Source organism: Macadamia integrifolia, chromosome 3 (genome assembly GCF_013358625.1).
Source record: "Macadamia integrifolia cultivar HAES 741 chromosome 3, SCU_Mint_v3, whole genome shotgun sequence".
Classification (NCBI taxonomy): Eukaryota; Viridiplantae; Streptophyta; class Magnoliopsida; order Proteales; family Proteaceae; genus Macadamia; species Macadamia integrifolia.
This window is the reverse complement of record NC_056559.1, coordinates 16,375,124-16,401,415: the sequence shown is the minus strand read 5'-3', so window position 1 is coordinate 16,401,415 and position 26,292 is coordinate 16,375,124. Positions and strand designations below refer to the sequence as shown.

The 26,292-nt window shown below is 36.5% G+C and overlaps 5 non-coding genes across 5 annotated transcripts; all 5 read left to right on the top strand.

Moving 5' to 3' along the window:
* Positions 1-2,172: 2,172 nt before the first annotated feature.
* LOC122074978 lies at positions 2,173-2,265 on the top strand. Its single transcript, XR_006139121.1, has one exon. It is a non-coding gene; the product is annotated as a small nucleolar RNA Z103 (small nucleolar RNA).
* Positions 2,266-15,299: 13,034 nt separating this feature from the next.
* Positions 15,300-15,556, top strand: LOC122074980. The gene has a single exon (XR_006139123.1). It is a non-coding gene; the product is annotated as a small nucleolar RNA Z112 (small nucleolar RNA).
* Positions 15,557-15,613: 57 nt separating this feature from the next.
* On the top strand, positions 15,614-15,759 carry LOC122074989. The gene has a single exon (XR_006139130.1). It is a non-coding gene; the product is annotated as a small nucleolar RNA snoR2/U65 (small nucleolar RNA).
* A 527-nt stretch (positions 15,760-16,286) lies between these two features.
* Positions 16,287-16,370, top strand: LOC122074985. The gene has a single exon (XR_006139126.1). It is a non-coding gene; the product is annotated as a small nucleolar RNA snoR77Y (small nucleolar RNA).
* An 8,414-nt stretch (positions 16,371-24,784) lies between these two features.
* Positions 24,785-24,864, top strand: TRNAL-UAG. The gene has a single exon. It is a non-coding gene; the product is annotated as a tRNA-Leu (tRNA).
* The last annotated feature ends 1,428 nt before the right edge of the window (positions 24,865-26,292 follow it).

Sequence of the window (26,292 nt, the reverse complement as noted above, 5' to 3'; positions counted from 1 at the left end):
ATTCGATCTTAGTTTTGACACCTCTAAGTACAAAGGTACCTTCTATAGTTTTGAATCTCTTTTCTTGTAAATTACATTTGGGTACCTAGCCAAAGAAGCTACTAGCCTTTGATTGTTATGCTTGGGTACTGCACGTTTGATAATTATTATGTTTGGGGTATCTATTTATTCAAAAGATATTTGGAATACCTCATGTTTCATAAAATTATGTTTGAGATCTTTTAGTCTAGGGTAATTTATAGTGCCACCCTCTAGAGAATGCCACAATTAGAGAGACATCGCCTGCATAATACCGAATTATGTTCACATCCTCTATAGTCAGTTTCTGTTATGTGAGGAGTTAAAATGACGATTGTACCATTTTGACTACTACACATGACCAATTCATATTTTATCCAAGTCCCTCATTGCCCCTAACCTCCACTCATCTTCATCGTGGAGTTCAAGAGGGTTTTCTACGCAAAGGAAGATGTGGCACAAACCTCCGTCGCCGCTCATCATAGCCCATCTCGTCGCCTTATTATTGCTATAGCTGTTGTTTTTCAAAGAGAGTAAAGGCTTTGGGATGAAGAGCACAATTAAGTGAGGTTTAGGTACTTCACTTTTTAGAAAGATATTTTGGTATTTATAAAAAAATATACTAGCTGACATCAACATTTGAGGTATATTTTCCGTAACAAGGACTGACAGCAAGAGATGCAAGCGTAATTTGGTATTATGTAGGAGGTGTCTCTCTAATTGTGGCATTATTTAGGGAGTGACGCTATAATTTATCATTTTTAGTCTATATATTTTCAGGTTTATCCATAGATATTATGTTCAGTTTTTTTTTTTTCTAAATTTATCACAAGACCAATTTATAGAAGGGATGTAAATGAATAGTCAAAAATCCGTATTTGATTCGGATTCATATTCGTTTAGGGGCATCCATATTCAGAAAATATATATTTAGAAACTCTCCGAATCCATCCAAAAACTAAACGGATACAAATATAATACTCCTAGTTTTCAATCAATTATTTTTTTATTCGTTTAGCTATCCGATGGTAAAGAATATTTGTATCCGTTTTCATTATAATATTAAATAAATATATTAATTTTTATTATACAATAATAGTGTAGAAATATGTGATAGTAAAAAAAAAAACTGATGAAATATGCCATCCATCGGCCATCTCCAAGACTCCAACTCAAAGCGGCAAAGCTGTCACGGCTCAAAGCTTCAGGTCAGGTACTTTCGACCCTCACTCGACCCTCACCCTCGTTCAAGCTTGAAGACTCTTCTTGACTCAGAGTCTCTCACTCTCGTTTTCGACTCACTCTCACTCTCTTTCTCGCAGCTCAAAGCGGCTTTTGCCGCTCCGGCTATACTGCCTCGCGGTCTCACCTCGAGGCTCCGGCATCGGCTTCAATGCTTCAGGTACAAGGAATTGGTACTAGTTTGCCCGAATCAGACGAATTGTATGGGAATCAGAGGACGGCGATATTGATTTGGGCCTATCCTATATTGGCGTATCGGTGCAGATTAAGGGAAAAAGTCGATCCGAATCAATATCGGCCCAGAGTAATTTCAGATACCAATTACTAAAACCGTATTTGCCAGAGAGGCATAAAGTTTGGCCACGCCACTCGGCCGCTGAACCTGCATCTGTGTCTTAAGTTCCTTGGAAATATTAGAATCTCACCCGTACACGTGGACGCCAACAAATCTTTCGACCAAGGTTAGGGTTTTTAAACCCAAAACCCTAACTCTATAAATAAAATGTTTCTTCCCCTTCAGATCAACAGTCTCGTCCTGCGAATCTCTTTCTTCCTTTAAGGGTTTTGGATTCATTGTTTTAGGGTTTTTGTATCTAAATGGTTTAGCGGATTCAGATTTAGTGTTTGGAATGGCGGTGATTGTTGATTACCGGCTCGCTGGTCGAGTTCTTCTCTTCTTTTTACGTTTTGGATTCATTGCTTTAGGGTTTTTCTGTCTAAATGGTTTAGTATATTCAGATTTAGGGTTTCGAATGGTGTCGATTACTGATTACCAGCTCTCTGGTTCATGTGGGTATAGTGTATGAAACGACGCTAGATTTTGCAGATCTCCGTTTCTGCAAACCTCATAGGCAGTGTTTATGTGATTTAGGGTTTTAATTTAGGATTGAAAAATGAGATTTTATCAAATGGATGGAAGTGATGATTCTTTCCCCAACTGCTCGACTTTGATGATACTAAGCTATCTCTTCTCTATTGAGAATCCAAGCCAGAAATCTGATCCATCTCTGCAAGTTATTAAATTTTTACATTTTTTTTCTTCAAAGCATTTTTCCGCTATTTTCTTATGTTAGATCAAGTAATCGGAAAACGAATGGAAGGGAGTTGAGGACGGTTTCCCCCTTATGATCGACGCTGATTCAAATTGTGTTGTTTGTTAAACAGATCGGAAAATATCCGATTACCGTTTACATAAACGAAATTGAATTTAATAGCGTTTTAGATATCAGGTGGGATCGAATTCGGATATGGATTCGAATTCAGATGAGCTTCTATTCGAATTGAATAGAGAGCGACAGCCTTCCATCGAGGAAGATGGCGCGGTGGAAGCAGTGATAGTTCACATCCATTCAATTGGAGGGTCATGGGTTGAGTTGTGGGATTGGAAAATGATTGGCATATTGGACGAGGATCAGTATTGACACAGGCGGGATCCTTATGCTTAGCTAATCTCGTCTTCTGTCTTAGGAACAGTACAAACTAGGAGTACACTGAAGAAAACCAAATTTGAAGGAAAACTAAGGTCAAAACAATGAGTGTCAAACTCTAACCCGAATCGATAAAATCGCCCAAAATCGACCAATAAAACTTGATCCGAACCAAATCAATTTTTATTAGATTGAGGGATGTTGATATCGGTTGAAAACTGGTCCAAACTGAATCGATCAATAACTAAATTAAATGAAATCGATAAAAAGATAAATGATTGTGAGATTATAAATTGGTGAATTGATTATCTATTTTTTATAATTTTTTATTGTAAGAGGAATTGTTACAAATTATTGAATATTAGGTTATGAATAAAGAACTTGATTTGTAAATTGTAATATGCTTCCATTGATTTCATGGTTCACTATCCAAAACTAGTTGGATGGTTAAATGAATGATTGGATAATAGGGTGCATTTTGTGATTTCAACATTAGTTATATTCCTAATAATTTGTTATCCATGGGTTTCAATATTAGTTATCTTTTCCTTATAATGATAAATTATGATTTAATCATAAATTTAAAGTGTTTCTTTTTGTCAAATCTTGTCACTATAAGTTAAGAATGTAAGATTTCAATCGAGCCCGGTGAATGTTCACGTAAGCAAAGTTGTAAACAGTTACAACTCAGTTTAATATTATTAATACTTAAATAAATAATAAAAATTCTAATATAAGTGCACTTCTCATTTGATTCCGTTGAGAAATCTCAATCTTCTCTCTCTCTCTCCTTGCTTCTTCTTCAACACAGTTCCTTCTTTCTTATTATATTGGGATTTTTAGTTATTTATTTAAGTATTAAAAATATAGCATATAGCATAATTAACATGCTTAAAACCTCCAGTTCAGTTGAAGTTTTGTTTACCAATCTCACTGAAGATTTGCATCCATGGTAAATTCTCATAGGTTAATAATATCTATCCACAAAGTAATAATAAAATCCTAGATATTCAAGAGCTTTGTTTACTTTATAAATTCAAACTTGTCATTGTCATACATGCAAACTTTACCATCCAAATCCCTTCCCTAATGATTAACATTTAAACATGATATTTGTATATGTGTGGCCAAGTCTCTCATATGCTGAGTGCCCGGAAATAGTTATGTTGACTTTCTTCTTACCTCATTCGAGCAAAGCAAGGAGAGAGAGAGAGAGAGAGAGAGAGAGAGAGAGTTCCGAGCAGAAGGAGGAGTCTGCTTATATTGAGACTTTTATTTTGTATTTATTTATTTATATAAAAAAATAATATTAGATAAGTTAAGTAACCGTTTACAACTCTGTTAGCAGAATTAACATGTTTAACACATGTCAAGCATATAGCGTAAGTGAACGTGAACATGCATTAGATTCATTTCAATATGGCTCAAGCCCAATAATAAACCGATCTATACCGGTATTAACCCAATATTGAAAAAATGAAATAAATCGAAATCAAACCGAACCGAAACTGAAACTGATCAAAAACCGAAGTTCCTTAACGGATTAGTTTTGATCTCCCTCATTCTTAGACCAAAATCGATTCAACCCAACCAAAACCGAACCGAACCGAACCAAACCTATCGATTGACACCCCTAGTCAAAACTGTCTAATCTGTATCGATTTCCAAGGTGGTTGATCCCTAATCCAATCGTATGCACTTAAATCATGGAAGTGGTGGTACATGCAAAGTTTTTTTATTAATTTTTTTTTTAAGGGGGAAGGGGTGGGGATTAATGTAATACGTGCAAATTTGAACGTAAGAAAAAAAATACCTCAGATAGGAAGTGCAAAAATATGTAATTTCTGCTGGGCCTTTATCCTTTTTTAAGATTTATTAGGATTCTTATTGATAGGAACTTCCAGTTACTTGTGGTAGGAATCTAATGTTCTTATTTCTGTCTCAACAAATGAATTTTTTTTTTCATAAGGGATTGTGATATTCTGCTACGGGATCACAGGTCTAGTCATTAGCTCCTATTTGTGGTGCACAATATCGTGGAATGTAGATAGTGGTCATGATCAATTTGATAGAAGAGAAGGAATAGTGTTTTTCGCACCTTAGGTGTAGTTTCCCCAAACATTTTATAACTCAACCATAGTTAATTTTTTCCCCCCAGAGCATAGATTATGTAGTTTCAATTAACGTTGACTTTTGAGTCATGCATTCAGCCAATGATTAAGATATGACTATGATTATTGGCATGGTTAAAAAAGAGATATCACACAACAATTAAATCTTGTTTTTTATTGGAAATGACAAGTAAATTATCAGTGTCAAAAAGAAGAAACTACATATTTAAGATTTATCCAGTTTCCTTCACCCATAGTGAAACCTTAAGTCATTATAATATTGGAATACTCATCATATGAGAAGTGAAGTATATTCTAACTTCGTCCAAAGAATCCCTTGAATATTTTTTTTTTTTTGGTAAGAAGACAAATCTATTCATCGTGCGGAGGCAAAAAGGGAAAAACAATGTTCAAGAGCTCCTCCGGATAAGAAGATTCCTAGGATGCACTACGAGGATAGGAAATCACTCACTTAGAGATAGCGTGTGTCATCCCATTCCTGACTCTATTGACATGTACAAAATTACACAAGGAGAAGGAGGACTTCATCATAAGAATGTCCTTAACAAGACACAAGATAGAAGAAAGGGGTCGAGAAGAGCAAGGATCCAAGCACTTGAGAAGAGAGAGACAATCTGAGAAGACGGATACCTCGGATATGCCAAGCCGTCGAGCATGGGATAGGTCCATTCGAACTGCTAAAGCCTCACCCACCTTGACTTTGAATCATTAGACTAATGGGATATACATCGTTTTGAGAAGAGAGGTATTTTCTGACTTTGATTGGTTGGAGGTAGACTAATAATTATCTTATAGATCATATTTGTTTAATTCTCTAATTAATTCGTGAAATTATTCGATCAAACTGAATAACACGAGTTATTCTACCTGAATACAAAATTTCCCAAAGATCCAAACAAAATCATGACTTTTAAACTCAAATGAATTATTCGAATAATTCAAATTAATTAAATAAACATTAAAAATAATAAATTGACAAAAAATAAGTTATATATATATAGAGAGAGAGAGAGAGAGAGTTTTAATTTAAAAAGATATATAATTTAATTAATGACCACTTGAGAACAACTAATTAGAAGAAAAAAATATAAAACAAAGTAATATTAACTAAAAAGAATCTCACATTTTGAGAGTTATTGGTTGAGTATTCAACCTAGATGGGTGTACTTTTCTTTCCGAGATGATGGAGGAAAATTTTCTCCAACAGATAAAGTAAGTCATGATCAAGTAGGTTAGCTGTTGTCCCAATTAGGCGAGGGCCTTCATCCATATGCCATCAACTGTTATGACTTGCAATATGCGAGGTGGGATTAGGTATACCAAAGTTGTTTGTGTGGTGGTGCCCATATGATCAGCCCGTGGCCAAAAAGAGATCCCGTCATGACTATTCACTATTGCGACAGCATTTGGCTTTCCTTTTTATAAAATGATGTATTTGGTACACAATGCTCTCATAGATGTGAGGTTTGAGGGATGAAAATTATGCAGTCTTACCTCAAGAATATTGAGAGATTATTTCAATCGTTTGACCATTAATTCGTAACATTCATATTTTATCATTGAACCAGACGCGTTCTCTCATATTCATATATTCTCCTCTGCTACTTGATGGCTTTAAATAATATAGAACCTAACGCACGCCACTGCTGCTGGCCAGTGGAGAATATAGACATAGAAAAGGAAAATATTGGTTTAAGTAGTAGGAAAATCCGCTCAGGAGTACTGTAGTTTAAGAAAAGTGGGTTGGAAGTGGGGACGGGGGGAAGGAAGGAAGGAAGGAAGGTATTGTGTCACATGCCTAAACACCTGCTTTTGAATCCGATTCTCACCGGCACGAATCTTTCCACTTTTCAATATTTTCAAACTGATGATGAACCAGATTGGATGAGGGCAAGTTCATCCAAATGAGAGAGCTAATCTACTTTCCTTTTCTAAGGGATAATTTAAGTTTGTATAATAGGCTGAGATAGACCTTGTAGGGTAATTGACTTTGGCTGATTCTTGAAGTGCCGTAGTCTTTGGCGTGTTTCGTATGCCATGATATTGCCCGTTTTGATTAAAGTTCGTCACACGACTTTAAAACATTTCTCAACATATGAAGATAGTCAGCACTTATATAAACATTCAATTGCAAAGCTACAACCGATGTAGGATTATATTCAGTGGCACAACATCCACTCTTCCGTTGTGAAATTATACAACATTCCCCCACACCCTAACTTTGATCCCAATGAAGTGTGATAGTCCTCACGACACTTTCTTTTTGATTGATCTTGATCAATTTTTGATCAATTCTGACCAATGTGAATCAGAATCGACATTGACTAATTCGATCCCCACTTTTGTGTTACAAAACATTAGCCTCAATAGATTGAAGCAAATGCAAGGGTCAAGCACTTGCAAACTGGAAGTCTGGAATAAGATGATGGATAACAGCCCTTGTTAGAGATAGAGAAAGATATTAGGAGTCATATGATCCCACATTCTTTTGTTCAAGTCATTGATATCTTCATATATTTGAGAAATTATCTCCATTTATTGCCTTAAAATTTTGAATTAATCCTTCAACAAGGTCCTAATACAATGTCCAATGATCATCCTGCCATGGCATATTAAATTGTTGTTCTCCCAGTGGAAGGAATTGTTTCATAATTCCAACCAACTGTGTTGGGAAATCCACATGACTGTGTCTGGTTGATGGGAAACCCACTGGCCAAGCCTGATATCAATTTTAGTGGGTCACTTGGTCTATTTCCATTTGGTGAAACTTTGAAGATTTTGAAGTCTCTCTAATTTCTCTAATACCAATTGCATTATCTATCAAATGGCAAAGTTGGGTTGGGCTCAAACTTTGTGAGATATTGGCTTTGTTTCCCCTACATATTTACCGAGTTTGAGCCCAATCCAACTTTTCTAGAAGACAGGTTTATACAAATTTGCACACAATCGAAAATATTCAAGAAAAAAAAATGTGGAATGCAAATATTAGATTTCCACAACGGTTGAGTTGCGCTATCGTAATCATCACATTTTGGATCTGAAACATGGAAACAGCCTCTCTGCAAAGTGAGGGTAAATCTATGTTGTGTGATGTAGTTTTTTTTTTGAAAATATTGGATTTTCCTAGTTGGCATGCCACATGGGAAACATCGTGTCCACTTTATTTGAACATGAACAAGCTCGTATCCATGTCCTCTGCAGCAAGCGATGAGGTGTGGTGAGCATCGGATGACTGAGAGTATAGGGCACACATCCCAAGGAGTTTTCAACCAACCGATGTCCACTACACTGGTGCAGTCGCTATAGATGATTTTCACATGAACAAGCTCTATTAGTGCTGGAAACCAACTCCTAATATTTGTAAAATTCCTCCAAGGCGAGTCTAGAGACTCAAGACAAACCTGGCATGGGCCTTGAACTCGGCCTAGGCCACCACATTCTTTGAGCCCATGGCAGCTCCAATGATTTGATGGGAAGACGGTTTTTGCACGGGATTGTGGTTCCTCTGCTAGACACATGAGGGGTGAAATGATCACCCCCATGAAATACAAAATGACATCTCTATTGATGTTTTCTCTTTTGCTCCTATTGATTTTCGAAGGGTCATGCTCCTCCACAAGAAACACATTCTCAACTTTGACCGTTGAAGGTGTAAGTTAACAAATTAGAACTAGAACTGTACACTCTAAAGACTAAAGCACAAGGTGATTCACAGAAAGAAAAGCAAATAAACAGAAAAATTGCTGAGATTTTTCATTAAAAACGTAATTTACTACACATAAAAAGGTTACTGCAAACCTCATGGAAGACCTCAAGAATGATTTGTCTATACTCCTCCCCATTCATGGAGACATAGCAGTTCAAGAGGCAACGGAGTTCCTTCGGTTCCTCTAGTCGATTCGCGATGATCATCTCTACCATAGACTCCTTGAAATCTTCTCTAGGATCATAAGAATACTTGTCCATGGCTACCATTATGATACACTTAGTACTCTCATTAATCCTCCTTCCCTTACTTCTTCTCCTTTCAATTCTTGCCTCTTCTCTTTCTCTTATCATCTGGTCTAGTCTCTCTTGAACCATGGCATGTGCTAGGCTTGATAGTGGCGCGTATCGATCGGAATTCGAACCTTCAGCCTCCTCCGACGACGAAATACTAAGCCGGCAACCACAACAGAAGGTGCTGCAACCCTTTGGTTGATTCCTCCTCTGCATCTTCAAGGTTTATTTGGAGCTTTAGATTATCACAAACACCTTGAAGAAGCAAGAGGTGGGGGTGAGGGTTGGGTGGAGAGCCAAATGACACTAATCATTTATTTACAATTGGCAAAGCTGGCTTGGTTCCAACTTTTAGGCATTGATCATATTTTTGCTAAAACAAGTTTGGGTCCTAATATTTAAACTTCATACTTAAAGCCAATTAGGGGCTTTTTAACTAGTTTAGGTTACTTAGGGATATCATGATGTGGGAGATGACCCTTTTTTTTAACAGGTTTATTAGGTGGCATGTCTCTAAATCTTGTGGCTATGGAGTTAGGATGGGAAATAGGGGTGCCAAAAGCTAGCCTGCACCAATAGGTTCAATCATAATCAATCGGTTAAAGCTCAAAACCAGATTGATAAATTTAATACGATAACAATGGAGAGCCTTAAATTGATGGAGACCGATTGAAACCGATTAAGACCAACCAGAACCAATTGGCTCGACCAGTCAATTGACACCCCTAATGGGAAAGGTATAGCTCCTATAAATAAATAACCAACCAAATCATCTAAAGACTATTAATTATATTAAAATTTAATAAACAAAGTATTTCATTATAGCTAAAGAGAAGTTGGTGGCCTAGAGCATGCCATGTTGAATGTTTAGTGTTTACTACTATTATACTTGAGATGAGTGTCTAAGATAAGGATATGAATCTTTCTTTGTTCTAAAAGAATTACTTTTCTTTTAATTAATTAACCTTCTAGTCCATCACTCATCCAATTATGGAGAAATCCGACAGTGATATTACCCACAGCTGTATGAAATCTCCCCATTATATCCACCTAAGGAAAGGAATATCCTGATTAATATTAAAAAAAGAAGAAGAAGTAAAGGAACTAGTCACTTTATAGATTCATATTTGTGGATCACACATTAATGGATGGATTTTGATTCTCTCTAGTGTCATTGGAGGCCTAATGCGCATCTAACGACTTGAAAGGTCTGGGGATACATACTCATGTGTTGAGGTGGATGTTAAAATCCTCTTAGCCTTCATATACACGTTAAACCTCCAGAGACACTGGAGAGGATCCGATAACCTAAAAGAATGGAGATTAACATATAATAGAGGCTACTTAAATACATTTCATCAATGTGAAGAAACTTGTTAGTTAAAAAATTACTTGGGATCTTAAATAGTATGAATGATCGATCGCTTTATCCATTCATCTTCCTTTATTTGGCATAGAAAGCAAAAATTCATATTAATATACTATGGTCCCTCACATTAGCTGTCCTACAAGGTACAACATTATCATTTATCAGTATTCCGTTTGTACCTTATACACACCTGTCATCCTTATAAGGGCACATTCTTCTCTTCTTCTTTTTCTTCTTTTTCTTTTATTTATTTTATTTTTTTAAAGACACCTCTTACCAGAAAAAGAAAATCCTTATAAAACACCTGTCATCCTTATAAAGGACTGCTAGGCAATGAGTTTGTAGCTTACGACTATAATACATTGGGGCCCACTATATACTGTGCGGTTGGATGTGTTAATTGGTTCCGTTCGATTTAATTAAATGTTTTAAGGATAGAAACTGAAATTTATACCAAACTATTTATTAAATGGTTTCAATATCCAAAATAAAAAAAACCACTTGAAAAAAAAAAAAAATGTGATTAAACGGTTTATAATGGTTGTTTAGTTTCCTTTTTGCTTTTATTTCCTGTTTAAGTAAAGAGTTCTCAACCCAATTGGGAATGAAACAATTTTTTTAAGGTCAAATTATGACCTAAGAAATAATGAAAACAAATAATTAATTTACATTGTGTAAATTCACTATAAAACAATAGAGAGCATATATAGAATGTCAGGACCAATCAGTTTTTCTCTAATCGGTCTAGTATGCATAATCGATTTAATAATGTAAAGGTCCAATCGTTTTTGACCGGCTCAAAACAAACCACATTGCTTAATAATTTTTTTAATTTTTTTTAACTCAAATTGAACCAATTAGTGAATGATTTATTGATTCCGATTAAGTAGTACAGTTTGGTTTCGATAAATTTTTGGTCTCTAATTCACACCCTTAGATGGATAATGTTTTCTATTAGATACCAAAGTAGCGAACATATTTAGGGTTGGTAAGACAGTATAGACATGTTCTTATTTGTCTAATTTATTTATTTTTATTTATAAATAAATAAATAAATAAATAAATAAATAAAGGGTGAAAGTTAATGATTAAATCAAGTCTCATTAGAATGTTAGAAGACTCGGAACAAACAGATTAAGAGATTCCATCTTCACTTTGGATGAGGGAAAAATTAGTGTAGTACTAGTTTTATTTTTTATTTTATTATTATTTCTCTTCTTTACGAATGCACAGTTCTTCATTACATGAAGGATCGAGTTTCCCTTCAGCCATTGATCGCAACCCCTTGCAGATGTGGGAATGGTATTAGTGATGCAAAACCCAAAGGTATTATGGACTTTGTCTTATACAAGAATGTTAATGATCCCAGGATGGTAGCCGAACATTCAGTTAGTAGTGCAGGAAAACCTGGTTTGGGATCCTCTCCAACACCAACGACTCTTCAACAACCCATCCAAAGGCTGGAAAGGCTTGGACATACATCCCTAGGCGGTGGCAGCTATTGGGATGTGTGACCAAGCCCCTTCAGCCCTTGGATAATCGTTGGAGGGGCGTTGGATGATGCAGTAGTTGGAGAGGAGCCTGATCCGAAAAACCTCCCCCTTACATTTAAAAGGAATCTTGTTAATTGGGTAATTGCAAACAGGCTAAGATGGGGGTGCAATGGTCTGTTCGGCCCATGATCTATGCCCAAGCCGAAAATCATTCAATATTGGGCTGTTTGGATGGAACCCAATAGCTGTTCGTTTTTATCAATTGGATGAGTTTGGGTGGGTCCAAGTGGATGGTTTAATTTGCCACCCTTCGGTGCAAGTTCGGCTCCAAAAAACTGTCACTGTACACTCCATTTTTTTCTGGCCCAAGCTGGGATTTCCTGATTGTGGGCCGAGCTAGTTTGAGACTCAGTTATCCCAAACCAAAACATTTTTTGGGTCAAATATCCCAAGCCAAATTCATATATATTTTTCTTGCTGAAATTCATATTAGGTTATAGGTATAAGCTGGTGAAGCCCTAGCAATTAGACTTGGCTTAAAAACAGCTTAACACCAAGGGCTTAGGCTCTCTTTGGTATGGTTTCTATTTATAAAATAGATTATATGATAAGAAAATAAGTTTCAGTTTTCATTTTTAACTTTGAGCTTCGAGGGAGAGAGACGATAGGATTTAGGGTTTTTTATTAGAAAAGTATAAAACATACTGAAGTTACCTATTTATCATTGATTTTGAGCACACATGCTCATTTAAGATAACAAAAATCAACATAAATGATTTGTTTGCCACAAATCACAAATTACTCTCAAGTGTAATTTGTGATTTATTCTAATTTATTATAAATATAAACAAGTGGTATAAATTATACCAAACACTTGTAAAAATAGAAATAAGTCAAATAAATACAAATAGAAATCTAACAAAAAATTTACCAATTTTTTTTTTTAATGTAAATATGTTATAAAATGGCCCACTGTCTTGCAAAGTGGACTCTTTCTTTTCCTCAATCTGGGCTGTGGGAATCTCTTTTCTAAGAGGACCTTTTGCCTATTGTAATTTCCTTGTTGCCCTCAGAATGGATGAATAATTTTTTTTTTTCTTTCATTTCAAGGTTTGCATGAAAAAAAAAAACAAAAAAAAAAAGAGAGAAAGTTTTCCTTCAACATGCCATCCTATGGTTCACAAAGTCTTACAGGGTTTTGATACTTTTTCCAGAAATCGCTGATGATATCCCTTGATGCATTTAAAGCATCCATGGTACATACATGGGGGTAGGACAACTTTTTTTTAGAACATGAGTGAAGAAAAACTTGATCCAAGAAAAAAAAAATATGTAGATAGATTTTTTGGATGAAAGTTTCATAATTACTACATGTCCACATTAGCCAAAGGTCCCAAACACCTTTCTTAGAATTCATTTTTGATAAAGATCCACATAGGCAACACTACTTAGGATAATGCTGGATTTTTGTTGTAAAGTTTCATTTGTCAGTCAAAATGGAGTTGGTGAAGAGAGAATCTCCTCATCATGGTAAAACTTAGAGCATATATTTAGGCCCATTGAAACACAGGCCTGTGACCAATCATTAACATAGTTGAAAGTAGTAAGAATGATGAAAATGGAAAAAGATTGTCACCCTTACCAATGTGCAACTTCCCTCTCTATATGAATTGGAAATTCCAAATACAAGCCATTATCGTTTGTCCAGATAGATTGTTGGGTTGCTAAGATTCAAAGTCTAGAGGGAAACAACCTAGATCGTACTCTAACGGCCTTAAGCAATCACTTAGTAGAAAAGAAAGTGATCGAGCAATAACAACCACGAGGTGGGCTTGGAAGCAATCATCCTTGGAAGAAAATTATACATTTTGTCACATGCACATGGGTGTGGTGTGCAGATTTTTTGTCAAATTGACATCATAGGGATATATATATATATATAGGAAAAGGACAAGTATGCTAGTGTAACACTTAGGAATAAGGTATGCTAGTGGGATTTTAATCGTTAGATGAAATATAAAAAATCTGATCCGTTCATGTGGCGAGGTTTTACAAAACCTGTCAAATACCGCTGCTCAATGGTACTATTCCCCCAACCACGGCCCCTTCTCCAGCCAGTGTGCTCGAAGCATCATAGTTATCGGCAACGACCCTTTCTCTGGCCAGTGTGCTTTAAGCATCACCCCCAAGTTCAAACGTTACTGCAAATCGATAGAAAAAGGCAAAAAAAAAAAAAAAAAACCACTCTTGTCATTGATGTTCATGGTGCTCTCTGCAAATCAATAGAAGAAAGCAAAAAAAAAAACAAGTTCATGAGAAAACAACTCCTGTTGCAGCAACATCGGCTCAAACTAGAGGAGTTGGTGGAGAACCTCTCCTGCTTGCAGCAGTGGCGGTGGCAGCAACGGCGGTAGCAGTGGCTCTCTGCAAATCAATGGAAGAAAGGGAAAAAACCTGTCGCCAATGTACACGATGCTCTCTGCAAATCGATAGAAGAAAGGAAAAAAAAAAAAACAACTGTTGCTAGAAAGTTCATGAGAAAACAATTCCTGTTGCGGTAGTGGCAGCTCAAACTAGAGGAGTCGGTGGAGAACCTCTCCTACTTGCAACAACGAGTCATGGGGAGCAACCTCTCCTGCTTGTAGCAGCGGCAGCGGCGGCAACAGAGGCGGTAGCAGAGATGTGCGAGCTCCCTTCCCTCCTCCACCTCCGGACATGGTTCTCTCTCCCTCTTTCCTCCTGGACTTGATGATTTTATCTCCACTATGTTCTGTCTCATACTCTGCTTTGATTTGAGAAAACAAAAACAGATCCCACCAGAGTGCGCTTTTTCTGACTCGATCTAGTGAAATGAATGTCTTTTTCCGACGAGAAGAGACAGAAAGAGAGAGAAAAGGTATTGCAACCGTGGATTGTAAATTTGTATATCTTCTTTCCATCCAACGGTTCAATTCAAATTAACCAAATCCTACGGTCAAAATCCTACTAGCTTTCCTAATTCCTTGGTACTACACTAGCATATTTATCCCTCTATATATATATTTCCAAAGGCTTTTTTTTTTCAATAAAAAACCATGTAAAAAAAAAAATTTATCAGATAAAATAAATAAATAAAAAAAAGAATTGAAAAATAAAAAACAGAAAAAAAACCCAATTTTTATGCACGGCTGCCGTGTGTACACATATAGTGCCATAGTGGTACCTTTCAACCGTTGGTTTGGCGGGCAGAAGTGTAATAACATATCCCTCTCTTCCCTATCCAACGGTTGAGATCATGCATGAATCCCTTACCAAATGAAAGTGGAAGATTCGGATTCAACGGTTGATCATTAGCCTTTAGTTAGTTGGTTCCCTGCATTGCCCTAGATGTACAGGAACGATATTAGGGTTTGGAATTAGGTCACCACCCGCTAGGGTTTTCATGTCTATATAATGCTTTCCTTCCTTCGAAACATAACGAATAGGTTATTTTGCTTCAGATGTTCGGATCATTGCTCTGGAACCATCGTTGTGGTGAGAAATTGTTATTAGGGATTCAGCCTCTTAGTGGATTAGGGTTAGGTTTTCAAGTTTGGGTATTAGGATAGATGAGGAAGAAACGAGAAGAAGAAGAGAAGGAATCCCAATGACGAAGCAATCCCATTGATAGGAAAAGCCGTCTGACACTCCAAGCAGCAGTGGTTCTGTAACAATTTCCATTCTTCTCAATCAGCTGAACAGAGACGAGATCTCATTCGTTGGTTCGTCTCGATTCTACTTTGGATCGTTTCGCTCTCTACTGTGAGGTTCGTTCTTTTGTTTTCGATGGTTGGGATTTTTGAATTGGTTCGGTTTCCGCTGTCTGTGTGTGTGACTTTAAACGGGTCTCTGAGGGTTCCTCTCTCCCTCCTTATTTCTTTCACCTTTTTTTTTTTCATCTTCTTCGTCGAGAGAGGTCCGATGCCACGTCGCCGGTAGTGAATATGGCAATAACCAGCGATGCTATGATTGGACCAATAACAACTTTCGTATGCTGATAGGAATCTGTGGATCTGATTATTTACCGTTCATCCACGGAGCCGTTTTCTGCGATTACATTTTTTAAATAGATCAATGTGAATTATTTGTTAGTGGGATTAGTTTTTGGATTGACTCCTCTAATGATTGTTTCCTCCCATCACCCTCCGGCTAGATATAGGTACCTTGGATATGTTCCAGCGTGCCTGTGTCTAGTTGGAGGGTAATTGGAGTGTTAGCTGTTGGAGAGGTTATGTTTTTATCAATGGGTGTTAGGTGGTTTGTGAATCATGATGGCAGGGTTGAAAAGATGAGAATGTGTGAGATAAATTGACACATAGAGATATCTCATTTGAATGTGTCTTTCAAGTGGTATCAAATTCATGTGGATCTTATCATTCATGGATTGTCCGACATGTTTAGCATCTTATGTTTGACACCCCATGGATGGTGGGATCCCATATGAGGGTGATACTACTGTAATCTCTCATCTCTTACACACTCTTTTCTTGTTTTTCTTACTCTCTCTTATTTGAGGAGTTTTGTTGTGCCCTTATTTGATGGGGTTGTCTAGAAGAATCATATAATGAATTCTTTTCTTCTCACGTTGAAGCCTATGATGATTTTGCTTTTATATTTTGGAATTACCGTCTGAATTTTTCTCTTGATGAGAATTGGCAATCTGAGGCTTCTATATATTCTGATTAGAATAGATAAGAGAAGTTTATTCTTGTACATTGTATGTTAGATGGGTTAGTACCCTAGTTTGAGTAGTTGATACACAGATTTAATCTTTGCCTTCTAATTCCATTGCCCATGGTTAAGTTTCAGTTCTTTTAGAGAATTATTTCGACCACTAGGTTTAACCCCTGTATTCATTGGAGAGGGGTTTTGTTCCTTAGATGTATTGTAACTTTGGGATGGTAATGGTGGTGGATCTGCATCAAGTTTTTATTTGGTTTAACAAAATATAAAGTAATGAACGTGAGACAAGTATGGAGGATCAGAGTTGTAGAACAGACAACCTTGCAGATGTAAGATATCAAGAAAGGATAAGGAGAGAACAACCAATTTACTCTTATTTGTAACTCTTGTTCATGGTAAGCAATTGACAATTAATAAAAAACAGAGACAAGGATGAAGAACAGGGGAAAATATCTTTCGAAATAAGTTCAAAGTGGAAAGAGATTTCCACAAAGGAGATGGAGGGAAGGGACAGTCTGGAGAGGTTAGAGAGATTTCTACAGAGGAGAGATAGAAGAAGAATGAAAAAGCCTAACTCAATCCTCGACCAAATGAAGAACCATAGCCTCATCCCAACCAAACGGATAACTAAGAAAATATATATCTGCCCTGAATTCGATGGAGAACGGGAGAAGTGGAGAACTGCTATAGGAGAAGTAAACCAATATGGAATCCACTAAAATAATGTGGAATTCACTAGAATCTTGTTATTGAAACCATAGCAGCACCACTTAAAATCCACCAAGTATCTCGAGACAACCTGAAATTCATAGACGAAGCTTGGTTGCTTTTGGTTGCTCTCTTGCTGCAACCTCTGGGAAATGGAATTTCAGGGGTAGGGGAGGAAAATTCACCTAAAGTGGGTAATTTAAGGATGTGTTTGGTTGTATAATTTGTTTGAGTTATTTTTTTGATTTGGCATAGATTCTGTAGAGAGTGGTTTTGATGAATGTTATTTGTTTGAGTCATTTCTGAAAATTGTTTGGTTATCCATAATTCTGTTATGTATTTCTTCCTGAAAACTGTTTGGTTGACCTAAATCTGTGAGAATGATTATGTAGAATCAGTGATTAAAAACTGTTTGGTTACTTAATTTGTCAGTTTGATTCTTTGGGTTCAATCTAAAAAACTGTTTGGTTATTTTAACTCTATAAGCTACAAAAAAAAAAAACATTTGTACCTAGAGATTTATCTCTCCTCTTTCTATCCTATGGCTTTCAAACCATGTTTTCAATAGAGAAAAATGTGCATTTTTTGTTGTTGGGTTAAAGTATTTCAAGGTGTAATGACAGTCCCATTCGAATGTTACAATGTAATTTTAGGTTTGCCAAGCCTTATGGCACATTTGTCCATTGTGATTGGTTGGGAATGGTAAGAAATAAGAACATATGATGAGACCCACTACGGTTTCTTTGGCTCAGTGGAGAACCGTCGGCTGAGCTTCAGTCTGCTACTTATGTAATTGGTATTCTCTCATTCTTTACATGGGAATTAATTTCTGCAAATGGGAATCAACTCACGGTCATTGTTGTGAAACTTTGAAATGAATTGTGTTTCCTAACACACGGATCATAATTAGATTGGTTTGAGACTGATGCAAGGCTGTATTTAATTTACAAGAGTTGTGGCCGACTGTGATGCCAGAAAAACCCATGTTTAAACTTGAGTTTCCACCTCAAGGTTTTTCTTGATCTTATATTTGTGATTCATTTAAAATTTTAAAATTTATATTTTATACTCTTCAATGACCTCAACCACTCCCTGAATGGGAAAGGCTGCAGGAGGGGGAGAAAAAATTGTTTATATTCTAGATGTGTGTTTCTGTTCTGTCCTGTCCAATGGTCCATTTCTTTTTAGTGAAATGGTATTGCCTATTTTCTTCAGTGAAATTGGATTCAGTTCCATTCCACCATTGAATCCCAGAAAAATGATTTCATTTAATACAAAATTAAAATGACCTTTTCTGTACTTAGAAAACCAGTATGACTTGATAATGTCCATTGAAATCTTCTTTCGGATAGAAAATGCTATGCAAATTTCAGAAAATGATTTAGTTATTGAAGTGACAAAGCAATCAGCGAGGCAACAATGTCGCAAAACTTTACTCCAGTCTGTGAGTAGAGACATCTCTGAACCAAAAGTTGGTGTTGACATTGACCTCAATCATGTTCTTAGAACAGTCTATTTTGATTAACGAAACACGTGTATATATATGCTTCTGTATGAGTGTTTGTGGGTGTTGATTCTTTGGAGAGCAAACAACGTTAATGCATGGGGTTTTAGATTTCATGCTATCTGTCCTATCCATGAGATACTCTGGTTAATCAGTTAAACAATGATCATGCCGACTGAAACTAGTTCTCGTGCTCTAATCTGTTACGCCTTCATTCTGAAATTTGAGATCAGTAATGAATACTCAAATCAGTAAATTAATCCATGTTTTTCTTCTTAAGCCCATGCATGTGTAACAAATAGCAATGTACCATACTCAGTTGAACAAGTAACGAACCATACTCAGCTGTCCAAGCAAGAGCCAATGCATGTGTAACAAATAGCAGTATATCATACTCAGCTGAACAAGTAAGCAACCATCCACATTACAAGCAAGAGCCAATGCATGTATCTTATATGGGTACTGTGGTTGACTTTTTAGAATCTTAAATTTAGACTTCAAAAAATAGAATGCATGTTCAATTCCATTCCTTAATTTGGAATGTCGCAAGTTAAACAGTTCTTTCTTATCGGTTGGAGACTGGTTTGAGTTATGCCACTCTTTCAAATGGTAACACACATTACAATATGGCCTCAAAAACCCCTTTTGGTTAGCAAAACTTGCATCAACCAAATAAAATTTTCCTCGAGGTACCACAATCCGTCCCTCACCATCTCTGTGTAGAGCATTTTTCTAAAATTCTTGAATCTGAATCCTTTCTAGCCATAAAGTATGTATGTGAATTTCATATCGAAGTCACATGCAACTAAGATATTATGAGATATTTCTCCATGCCTATTGCGAAATCGTCGATGTTGGTCAAGTGGTACCCAAGTAGGAACATGTGAACCATCAATGGCTCCAATACAGTCTTTGAAGAACGGGTAGAAGCTTCTACGATTATCAGAGATTCGCTCATGTGTTGAGGTGCATGGTGGCTTGAGTAGTATTGGGTACAATTTTATTACAGCACCCAACAACACTAAATAAAGTATCAGCTTACAGTTTCACCAGAATGGCCAAAATCATGTACTACTTTTTGGTTCTTTAAATTATGGCAAATGGTTTGTAAGAACATTACCAACTATTCTTCGACTTGTACTGTTGAGTTATCTCTAAGAAGGTTCCGCTCTTGCATCAATTGAGATAGAGAGAAGAATGCTTTTCTGCTCATTCTTATGATGCTCCGACATGTGTGTTACAAGTCAATAAAATCTATCACTAGGATTATATCCCCTTGATTCATGCCATAGGGTTGCAGTTACTCAGGCATCGGTGAAATTTTTACTGAATTTTACTCGAAAGCTTTGAAAATAGAGTTGGAATCTAAGAGAGTTACGTGATGCTACTGTCACTCAATAATTTTTTGTTGGTTTTTTTTTTTACCCTTTTTTGTAATTGAGGTAAAATTTTAATAATAATATTCGATATTGAGGAGATTTAAAAAAAAAAAAAAATGTAAAGTAGTACAATCAAACAACTAGAGTTTAAGGGTTTTAATCGGTTTAATCCCAAGTATTTGGTTTGGTTTGGTTTCATTCCAAGAGAGTGCTGGTGCGAACTGAAACAACTGAAAAATTAATCGATTATAAAAATTACAAACCGAACTTGTTAGGTTCAATTCAATTAATACTCAAAACGAACTTGTTAGGTTCAATTCAGTTTTGATTTTTTTCAGTTCCAGCATTCCGTTCTTACATGGTCATTCAGATTCATATACTTGGTTCATTCACTATAAAAACAAGGTAGTGTTTAATTTTGAAAATTCATATTTAATTGCTACCATTTCAGCTTTCCATCATACAATGGAAGAAGGTAGACTAGGTTCTCACCACCTATTTAATCCTCACTTGTACACCCGTCTCCCCATCCCTTCCACTCCCGTCTCGACCCTTATCGGTGATGGTCTTGCCGGAATCCCCTCGATCCTCCTTGTAGGACTCTTTGGCTCCCTCTTTCGCCGGTGTTCTCTGGGTTGCCGCTACTCTTCTTCTTCCTCTTTTTCTTCCTTGAGTTGTTCCTTCGATTGGGTTTTGCTTGTCACCATCCTCTGTCGCTCAGACTGCTCTCTGACCACTTTGTTGGCTCCTCCCCCCTCTACAGACGCTCGTCGGACCTATTGCCGCTCATCCTTGAGTTGCTGCACTGCTTGAGTATACCATTGCACTGATGACCTGACTTGCTCTCCCTGGATCCTTGGCTGACCAAACGTTTCCTCAAGTTTGCTCCCCGATTGATTCGCTCGTCTCTGTGGTTTCTTGGCTCACTCGGCCGACAATTGCCTCGCCATCGCTAGTGCCCCCCTTTGCAGTTGTCTCCTCTGTGAGGCTAGCTTCTCTCTTGGTCGTGGCCCTCCTCAAGGCTCGTGCCTCCCATTTTTGTCGGAACGCCGATGCTTGTCTTGCCAGTTGGAAGTGATAGTGATGAGATTTGCTAGTTGGGTTTGGTGGAACCCTACCTCTTTTTCCTTTCTTTTCCCTGTTTGTCCTTCCTCCTTTTTTGGGCTTTTGGGTTCTTGTCTACCCATGTTGAGCTTTTGTATTTTATGTTGTTGGGCCTACGGCTTTTTTATTTTGTGTCCTTGTGGACTTTGAGTTGTATTATACATTCTCCTCAAGCCCATTGGGTCTTGGTTGCTGTCCTTTTGGACTTTGGTTACCCTTATAAGGTTTGTAATCTCCCCTATGGGATATATTCTCCCTCCCCCATTCTTTTAATGCATTTACTAATTCACCAAAAAAAAAAAAAAAAAAAAATCCTCACTTGTATAATAGGAACCATTTTTCTCCCTATTGCACTTCTAATTTTAGCCATCATGTTTTTGCACAAGACGTTGTGTTGGTGTTTTCTGATGGAACTTGGAATTCGAAGTCTAAAAAAGGAGGAAGAGGAGCTATCAATTTTGATAGAGGTAAAAATTTTATTGCGGCAAAATGCAAGTTCAGTTGGGGATCTCTTTAGCAGCTGCAGTTGAAGTTGAAGGAATCTGGGACGCCCTATTGCTTGCTCGAAGTGCTGGTTTCTTGAAGGGTGCAGTGTTTTCAGACTGCAAAGGTCTAATTGGGGCTCCGAATGGGATGTTCTCGTCACCGGATTGGGTGACATGTTCCATTGTGGATGATATTCTGGCTTTAGCTTAAGATTTTACTTTCATTGTGTCTAATTTCATTCCTAGATCCTTTAATAAGAAAGCAAATTTTCTTGCAGGTAGGGCTGCCAAGTTCCACCTGTCTAGAACATGGCGGCCTACCCCCCCTTTATCGCTTGTAAACTTGTCTCCTCGGCAGTAATTATTCTATAGTTGAGTTTGCTTAATGAATTTAGTTTGCCCAAACAAAAAAAAGTATTATAAATAGGGGCAATTCCAATTATCTACAAGATTAAAAAAGAAGAGGAAATTTCACTTCCCTCCCCTAAATGTTTCATTTATTACACTCCCATCTCCTGTGAAGTTTAAAATTACAAATTTATCCCTCTTATGTTGTAGATTCTATCAATCATACCCTGACCGTGAGTGGCCCACCATTAAGTAGTGATCATGTTGTACAATTGCAATTTAAATCCCAAAATATCCCTAGTTGAATGGAGATTACGTTATTGCCCTCAACCATTAGCTTCATCTTCTTCCATGAAGAAACTTCTCAGCGATTGGGATTTAGGGTTCTGGAAATCGGGATTTTAGGGTTCTGCCTCTCTAATACTTCCTATCCGTTATCAATCCGACTCAATTAAATAGCAAATCATTTCCTTGGAAAAATCAAGTATTGAAACTCAAGTTTTGAAGATTGATTTGCATTTTCGTTTTAAGGTATTTCATTTCAGAAGGGTTTTGCAGAGGGTTTGCGAAGGCGATTGTTTTGCAGCGATTTCCTTTGAGCTGTGTTGATTGATCGTTCCATTGCAATGGTTTTGCATGAGCGATTGTTCTTACAAGCCTGCTGAAGCTCCGAGGTAATGCTAGCAATGGACAGGGAAGAAAAGCCCTTGAGTTCTTCTCTTTGATGTAGAAGAATAGTATTGAACCAAATGCCATGATCACTTTGTCTATGGTATCCTCTTTGTTTGTAGTCTTGCTGGCCTTATTGATGTGGGTCGGGGTCATCTGTTATTATGAGCAGAGACCAGAGCATTGAGCCAAGGATTGACTTAAAATCTCAGTTTATGTGCTCAATACAGTGATGGGGAAGGAACATTGGCATCTTACCATAGTATTTAAAAGGGAAATTCTTGGTAGAGATTGCCGCAATTTTCATCATTTCAAAGAAGGCTTATGTTCTTGCTACAACTACTGGTAAGCTGTTTCAACGACTTAGTCTGATAAGATGTTCTTGAAGAATCAAAGAGAAACTCTTGTCTTTCCTTAACAAAGCGGATGTAAAAAAGATATTTAACAGATGACTCTAACGGTGTTAACACTACAGTGTACGATTGTAATTTTAAATTTCACAAGGGATGGAAGTGTAATAAACGAAACATTCAAGTGAGGGGAGTGAAATTTTCTTTAAAAAAAAAAATTGTAAGTTTACAAGACTAATAGGTGTAAAAGAAGTAAAACATCTTTGTTTTGTAATTAATTTTCTTATCTCATGGATGTAGGCAATTTTCCTTATCAATATTAATATACTATGTTATAGTAATATTATAAAATCTACTATTATTGATAATATATTATAATATATTAGTATACTAATTTATTAATATACTATAATATATTATTATTCTAATTTGGTTCGCACTCGCAGATCCTATGCTAAAATTGGAACCAAACCGAATTTGGATGATATCATACTCAGAACTGAATTGGTACCAAATTTATTTAGTTTGATTTGGTTTAGTCCGATTTTAGTTCCAACTTGACACCCTTACTAGAGTTATGTAAATATCTAATTATCAAACATGTGCACATAAAACAAATGGTTTAGTCAACAAATACAAAGCCAATCTTATTTGCATTGTCTAACTTTGAACCAAACTGCCATGGAAACCAAGCTCGCCTAATGACTTACCATTAGGGGTGTTAAATGGTTGCTTCAGTCAGTTTCGATCTGGTTGAACTGGTTTTGGTTTGTGAATGAGAGATCAAAATCAAACCGTTAAGGCACTTTGGTTTTTGATCAGTTTTGATCTGGTGGAATTTTGATCGATTAGATTTTTCAATATCAGATTAATAATGGTATAGATTAGTTTATGTTTATATTCATAACTTGTATTGAGGAAATATTCGGTAAAAAACACTTAAATCATCTTTCCAAGTCAAGCAAATAGACAATCTATAATAGGAAAATTGATTCGATGTGTTCATGTTGTAATCAGAATAAATATTATGAGAATGATAACTAATATTGAAAGCAATGAATAAATTGACTTTGTAGGCAAATCATTGTTACAAGTCAATACATTGTTTATCATTTGTATGGGGAAGATAACTAATATTGCAGTTAATGGATGACTAATTAATCAATGTGAAGATAAGGAATGTTGAAACCACAAAATGAATCATATTATTGTGTCATTTATTTAATTGTCCAACTAATTTTGTATAATGAACTCGGAGATCAATGGAAACATTTGTATAAATCAATTTCTCTATTCATAACCTCATACTCATTGATTTATAACAATCCCCCTTGCAATCATAAATCCTCGAACTAATTTATAAATCAGTGGATAATCAATTCACCTCAATTTGGCTTTAAGTCAGTTCTGTAATCCCGGTCCAAAACTAGTCCTATAAGAATCGATTTGATTTAGTCTAGGTTTTTTCGATCGGTTTTATTGATTTGGACTAGATTTTGACTCCCTAACTTACTACGACATATAGAATTCCAAGAAATACCAAATCGTATAATCTCATTAAAAAAATAACGACCTAGGGTTCCAACATACGTTTTGTATAGGGAGTGCTTTCCATACTCTCATTAGAAAATGAGCACTTGATGAATGGGAAAGGAAGAAAAACAATAAATTATAGAAGAGAAGATGAAGGGGAAAAGAATCAAAACAATAAAAAATGCTCATTGCTGTACAATAGATCGTCGAAGTCCTCCATACATCAATCGTCTTGGCTCTCATATGGGTTGTTTACCTTTGAGGATCTGAGGATCTATATTTTTATAATTAATATACGTATTGTAACTAACGATTCATCCATTGACAGTTTGGCCGAGTGGTCTAAGGCGCCAGATTTAGGCTCTGGTCCGAAAGGGCGTGGGTTCAAATCCCACAGCTGTCATTTTTTAATATTTTTATTTTCAATTTTTTTTTTTTATCCTTTTTTCATAAGGACATGGATTTGCCCTTTAATTTTACCAACATGGGGACCAATGGGAGACATACGAAAGTATCAACAAACGGTGGAATTTTAGTTTTTCATGGGGTCCACAGCTGTCATTTTTTAATATTTTTATTTTCAATTTTTTTCTTTTATCCTTTTTTCATAAGGACATGGATTTGTCCTTTAATTTTACCAACATGGGGACCAATGGGAGACATACGAAAGTATCAACAAACGGTGGAATTTTAGTTTTTCATGGGGGTGGGGCAATCATTTTGCCTTCCTTATGTCTGGGTGTAAAAACCGCCCTACCTTCCAATCTTCTTTTCCCTTTTATTTTAATATGTTAATTGATGTATCCATCTGTGTTGGTGCAGGGCACAAGCAGTCATACAACAATCTTTTTCCCTTAAAGTTTAGTAATTTAAGGGGGAAAAGAAAGTTACCTGGTTGCATGGCCCTAGTGTCCAAACATAGTGGTGTGTGAAATTACTACCCCACCCCATATGAAGTAAAAAAAAATGTCATTCATGTTGATGCCCCCTGTACACACTCTCATTGGTTCCACATTGGTGTAGAGGCCATGCAATCAAGTAGTGGTTTCTTGCTCTAATTTAAGATTTAGATTTATTAGAGTTTTAGGTAACTGGAGTCCGTGGCGATTTACACCATCTCATCATTTTTAGACAAGGCCGGTGTTCCATCCCTTGAAGGCAACAATCAGTTTGGAATAACTTCTTACATTTTCACTAATAGAAAAACACTTATTTTGTGGAGTCATTATCCACTATTTTTATTTCTAATAATTAAAAAAGAATAGAATTTATCATCCACATTGATTGAAATAATAAAAATCATATAATTTTTTCGATTCAGAATAGGTAATTCAATTCAGTTCAATGGTTTTAATAATAAAACCAAAACTGAACCGAACTAAGAAAAAATTCTAGCCTTTGAAACCACTCAAAAACCGCTTCGAAGTCAAAAACCCCTGTATACCAATAACAACAACAACAACAACAAAAAAACTTAATGGGTCAACTACATGGATCCCCCTTCACCCCCACCACCACCCCCCCCCCCCAAAAAAAAAAAAAATAAAAGAATAACTATGGTCTAAACATAGAAAGGGATAATGAAGAGATGGAAAGGAAAGGGAAGGGAAGGGAAGGGAAGGGAAGGGAAGGGAAGGCGGGGGGGGGGGGGGGGGGGGGGGGGTTGAGAAAAGAAGTACAAATTAAAATCAACCAAAGGAACGAATGAAAGAGGAAAGAGACGAACCCAACAAGTTAGCAGAAACCCCTTTATACCATTAGCCTAAAAAGTTCACAATTAAGTCAAAAAGCTTTCTTGTCATAATAATTGTTGATCTTGCTGTTATGTCTT